This window comes from Crocuta crocuta, unplaced genomic scaffold (assembly GCF_008692635.1).
Source record: "Crocuta crocuta isolate KB4526 unplaced genomic scaffold, BGI_CrCroc_1.0 scaffold48, whole genome shotgun sequence".
Taxonomy (NCBI): domain Eukaryota; kingdom Metazoa; phylum Chordata; class Mammalia; order Carnivora; family Hyaenidae; genus Crocuta; species Crocuta crocuta.
Window position 1 is genome coordinate 1,826,563 of NW_027533089.1, and position 6,419 is coordinate 1,832,981.

The window sequence follows — 6,419 nt, forward strand, 5'->3', positions numbered from 1 at the left end:
GGGAATCGAATTCTTGTAGCTATTTTCCTATGAAATAATGAATTCAACTGATAACAATTTATTGACTAGAAAACTGTTCTACCTTTTAACCAGTCAGAAAGAAAGCCTCCCAAACTGAGTTTACCAAGCTGATTTATCGGATTCACATCTTAAAAATCTGTTATACAGTTTATCCCTTTGGATTGAACTATTCCATTAAGCTGAAAGGAATTTTAATCCTGTTTAGAGCCTGCTTTGCCTCCACAATGTCAAACCAGATGGTAGAAAACTTATCCCCTTTTAAGCTCCGTTTATTGATTCCCAAATATGCTTTACAAGTACAAATTATCGTTAAACACAACTTGAAAATGATATAAGGACATAGGATTGCACCTTGCCAAGAGTACACAGTACCTTTCATAACTATACCCATCTTAAAACATTAATCCGAGTTACAGATGTGAAGCAACGTGATAAATATGGAGAAGTTATCAGAAATACCTTAGTGCTGCAAGAAGTTTCCTGATAAAGCATACACACAAATGCAGTTCAGTACCAAACAGCATCCCTACCAATGCTATAGTCTGCCTAGAAGAGCTTGAACCCATTTTCTTAAAAACAAAACAAAAAACACACACACACTAAAATAATGCCATAATAGATCATTCCCTACCACAATCAGACCTGGAAATATTACTTTATCAGCAGACATTTCCAAAAAGTGAATATTATATGACAAAGGTCTTGAAAAGATCAAGAAACGAACAGCCTAAAAGCAGCATTATCCTTTTTAAATTTAAGCAGGTTATAGAAATTTATACTGAGCTTGGTAATACACACCCAGCTAAGCTCTTTGTCTATACCACTGTTGACTTCACATGAATTCGTTTATGCTACCAATATGTAGTTTTATGGGATTTCCAGCTAGATAATACGGTTACTTATTTGAAAAATAATCCGTGAACAAAACTACGTGCTAGACAATATAGCTGTCAACAGATAAGGTCTTCGTGTACTTACATTTTTAGTTAGAACAGGCTGCAACAAAAGTATTAATGAAAAATAAGTTCTGATTGTACTAATTGTTGTGAAGGAACAACAATTGGGGTAGGAAGTCATGTAATGAAGGAATAGTCAATGGAGAGCTCTCTTAGAAGCAGCTTGCCACGGTAAATTCAGTCAAAGAATAGAATGTCCCGATCTGATCCCCACACAAAACATAATGGCTTGCTTATGTTCCTACGAATCCATGGATCAGATATTTCTTAAGATTTCTGTGTTACAGAAGTTGGTTTCTCTTGAACTGGAAGTTTAAGGATACACTTCTGGGGATTGAAGAACCCGGAAAACATGGGCTGTATTTAGTGCTTACATGTGGCTGTACATTCTTTCATGTAGGGGATTTACAGCTTTCATCACATTCTCAAAAAAACCAGGACCTAAAAGATCACCACTATGTCCATGCAATCTAATTTAATCCCAAATTTATTAAATATCTTGATGATGAGCACTGAATGTCTGTCATCTGTTTTGTAATCCAAGAATTTCAGCAGAGAGGAAAACTTGCTTCTATCAACATCCTATCAGTATTTTTCCCCCTCAGAACTCAAGATTAAGTTGTTCCCTATAAAAACTCTAAAGGGATTTAATATTTTGACCAAATCTATTTTTTTGTGACCCAGAGTCTCTATTATAAGGTTCCTTTAATTATTTCAGTCTGGAGAACATTCTTTTTAGTTCTATCATAGCCCCTCGGCAGCCCCATTAGAATCTGAATGAAATTGAGCAGATGTGGTGTGCTTCATCAAATTTAAATGCAAACTCCTCTTCTGAAATTAGCAACTGCGGCAACACAGAAATAGCAAAAAAAAAGAAAGGTTGTAACAGTTGCCTTGGTTTAGATGTTATTGTAATTGATATGCATGCAACTGACTGCTAAAAACAGAAACAAAACTCCAATTACATATACAAAGTCATGCCGAATAGAGTCAGTGCTGCTTGTCAGTGAGGTCATCTCCCCCCACCCCCCCACCATAAAGAACTTAAGACTCTCATTAGGTTCAACCTAAATGTGCACCAAAAGTAATAAAAAGCATTTTTATTCTCTCCAGTGTCTTTATTAAACTTCATTAGAAGCTACTTTTTTTTTTATATAGTTTATTTATTTTTGAGACAGAGAGACACAGAGCATGAGCGGGGGGAGGGGCAGAGAGAGAGGGAGACACAGAATCGGAAGCAGGCTCCATGCTCTGAGCTGTCAGCACAGAGCCTGATGCGGGGCTCGAACCCATGAACCATGAGATCTGACTTGAGCCGAAGTCAGACGCTTAACCAACTGAGCCACCCAGGCACCCCTAGAAGCTACTCTTAGAATATGAAGTATGCATTGAAAAAGAAATAGAACATGTCTCTATATAAGTAGTAAGTTCTTATATTCAAATGATATTTCTGCCCTTCAGGTAAAATTTGACCCAGCAAAATGGCTAAGATACATAATTAATTTTCAATTAGCTTTTCTTGCCATTCTTTCTTTAAAAATGTTCGTTAAACAAACATAATGAAAAGAACTCTTTCCACTGTACATTGCTTTCTATTTTTCAATGCAATTTCATTTCTATTCTTTCATGGAAGGCTTTAGAACAGTCCTATAGAATAGGGAGGACAAACATTATCATCCTTATTTTACAAGTAACAAAGCAGAGCATTTATGTTTCAATGTTTATATTTCTCCACAGATATTCCACAGGCACTTTACACTAAATATGTTCTAAACCCAAGTACTGATCTTTCCTTCACCTGCCCACACCAACTCTCCTTTTCCCTCTTACCTCAGTGAAGAAGAATCACATGATCCTCAGCCTCCCTTCCTACGATATTTGGCTGTTTACATGTACCTTCCCTTACATTATAAGATTTCCATAAATAAAACGAGATAAAACCTAAATGTGTCTAAAATATAAATCAATTCCTATTTCAGATGTTTGTTCCCAACAATTACCTCCCTATTCGTTCTGTTCACTCATTTCCTAGCTCTCTTCAATTCACCCTCTTGTCTCCATTTCTACACTCAGAATTAAGTACCCTATTTGGAAATGCTTCTTTCGACTACTGACCTCTGATTCCTCTCCTATGTAATCAGTTTTACCTCTTGTTTGGCCAAGGGCACTTCCAATGGCTTGCAAAATGCTTCCTGACCAAGTAAGTCCCTCATTTTGTAAGTCAGACTAAAGTTTATACCTTCTTTCATAATCCACATTCAAGACTGACCTCTTACTCTCTTTCATTAAATTCCTATTTATCATTCAGAATTCACTTAAAATATTACCTTATGTCTGAAGTCTATAAAAAAAGGTCCTTCTTTCATGTTCCCAAAATATTAATCTTGCATTATTGAAATTATTGCATCACATTATTTGTTTCCTCCACGTTAGTGAGGACTTGTCAAGTATAGGGGCAATTTTTTCCCTTATATATTCTCACAATGTCTAACAGAATAATCCCATAGCAAATGTTAACCAAAAAAGTATAAGATAGAGTATCTTCTCACACCTAAAAACACTAAAAACTTTGTTCCATTCTGAGATCATGAGAAATTAACTTTTCCAAATGTACTGTATTGGAGATAAATTCCCATCTCTTACTAAAGTAAGCTTTTAAACACAGGAAGAACAAAAAAGATATAAATGGCTTCATTTACTTTTGGGTGAATTGTTCTATCATATAATTTTATTAAAGGACAAAATACCTTAAAAGGGCTACCATAGTTATGTGCATTATTTCTCTCCTTCACATTTTTTAAAAGGAAAAAGCATTTACATTTTTACCCACTCAATTTTTCTTAGTTTGCCTTTATTTCCTCTGTAAGTAAAGACTTCTTAGAAATACACTTTCTCTTTAGCAGGACAAGATTTTCTCAAAAGGGTAAATGCAAAGTGGCAAAGTAAAGGAGCCACTCCTGCCTTCTCCTATGCTACCCGCCCACTTCCTTATCTTCAAAGGATGGACCAGCAAAAAACTCGATGTTCATTGATTTGTCCATGATTCTAAAGTAAATGCATCTTTTAATGTATTCTAAGTAACGTCAGTCAAGAGGAGTTACTCTCTCCTTGAGAGGCAGCATATTAGTTCTAAAGTTAGGCCTAACTATACAACTTTGAGAAAATTTCTTAGTTTCTGTAACTCAAAGCAGTGGGCTCTGTTAGCAGTTCTCAAAAGCTGTCCTTTAGAGCTTGAGGTTTCTATAGATTCGTTTGGAATCTACCACAAAAAAAGAAAATAGACAAACTTAATTGAGGTGGGAAAATGAGTCACAAACCCTCCACTATCACTTTCAATAAAAGCAACCTCACTTTTATCTATCTTTTAAAATGTTCCTATGTTATTAGCTTTACTGTAAGAAGACGTTTTCTATTGTTTAAGAAAAAAAAAAAAGTATGAAAACCACTTAACTAGATGGTCCCAAAGGTTTCTTTCAGCTCTAACTTTCTCCTAATCTGTTATTCTAAATGAGCAATAAAGGCTGTGCATGAACTGGGACTCAGATCCTTGTATAGCTCAGATTGAAAGGGAAAATACAAGAAGGAAAAAGAGATAAAAATGAAAGTTTACTAAGTCAGTTTCCAAAACTAAAACTTACTACCTATCTAGGGATATCCCCCATCTACAACTCACTTAAAAACCCATGGTTCTTTCCTCTTTACACTCCTTTTAAGAACTTACCTTCTCACATGGTTTAAGCTATTACTGAATGACTCCCAAGTCCATTTCATGTCTCCATGTTGAGGATCTCAAGCTATTTAAATGATACCTATACACAAATCCTCCATTAACTAGAGACAACACATCCATAAGTGAGCTAATCTTTCATATACTAGCTTCCCTGGAGAATAAAGTCTACTCTCCTTAACACAATACAACCACCATAATGCTCAACATATGAACACTTAGGTTTCACGCCTCATCATTCCTCTCCTGCTATTCCTTCTTACAGCACTATATGTAGGGTCTTTCTAATGTGATTAATTCTTGCCTGTGTTTCAAAGATGAGCTTAAGACTTTGCTTCTTTTAGAAAGTTTCCCAATTATTCCCTAAGCTATGCTATCTGATCTCTTTCTGCTGTCATTATTACCTTGTACTTGCCTCAATTATAGCACATTTCCTATGAATCAATTATTCATTTCCTTGTCTGCTTCCCACCCTGGACTCTAAGTTTCTCGATATCATAAATGGCATCTATATTAGCATACTATTCCCTGGTAAACTATAGGTTCTCTATGTTGAGGACTTGACCAGTCAAACCCTTACATTTCACCAGTACCACTGTTTTAGACATCATTAATTCTTCCATCCCTTTCAGTCCCTATGTTCAAACTCTCACTAAAATACAAAAATCAGTTGTTTCTCCTTTAAAAAGATTTTTTTTCCCTCCATCTTACGGACTCACCCCAGTGCCACAAGAGATACAAGACCTCATCATAGTATATCTACAGATGCTACTGCAAAATTCTGCTGTCACATCTCTATCTCCAACCTGCCTTCACAACATCTAATCCACATTCTACTGTCAGGTTCATCTTGACAAAGCATTAGGACACTCCTTGTTCATTAGCACACCATAGTTTTCTGCTTCCCATTACATCAGTTTCAGACTCTTCTGACTGAATACACCCAACATGTAACTTGATTTTCCCTTATTACCTAACATATTTCTCTAGGCCAATCATAAAGCCCTTCTTCTTATCCATATACATAAACCTTTCTTTCCTCTAAGCTGATCTCCCTATTCTGAATCTACTTCTATTTCTCGGCCCAAGATAAAACCCACTCAGTCCAAATAATTCCCTAAGAAATATTAATATGAAATACTAAGGGAGAACACACATCTCAAGCCATACTACAAAGCTATAATAATGAAAACGGTATGGCACTGGCATAAAAACAGATGCAGAGATCAGTGAACAAGATAAAGCCCAGAAATAAACCCATACTTATATGGCCAATTAATCTACAACAAAGAGGCAAGAATGTAAAAGAGAAAAAAAGTCACTTCAATAGAAGGTGCTGGGATAACTAGACAGCTATGTGCAACAGAATGAAACAGGACCACCTTCTTCTACTATATACAAAAATAAACTCAAAATGGATTGAAGACCCAGATAGGAAATCTGAAACCATAAAACTCCTAGAAGAAAACATAAGCTATTATTGGTAATCAGCCACAGAAACCTTTTTCTGAGGCAAGGGATACAAAAGCAAAAATAAACTATAGAGACTCCAGCAAAATTAAAAGCTTTTGCACAGCAACAGAAACTATCAATGAAATGAAAAGGCGGTATTTGCAAATGATATATCTGATAAAGGGTGAATACCCAAAATATGTAAATAACTTACACAAAACACCAAACAGGGAGAAAAACCCCCACAAATGGTATGTTGGAAA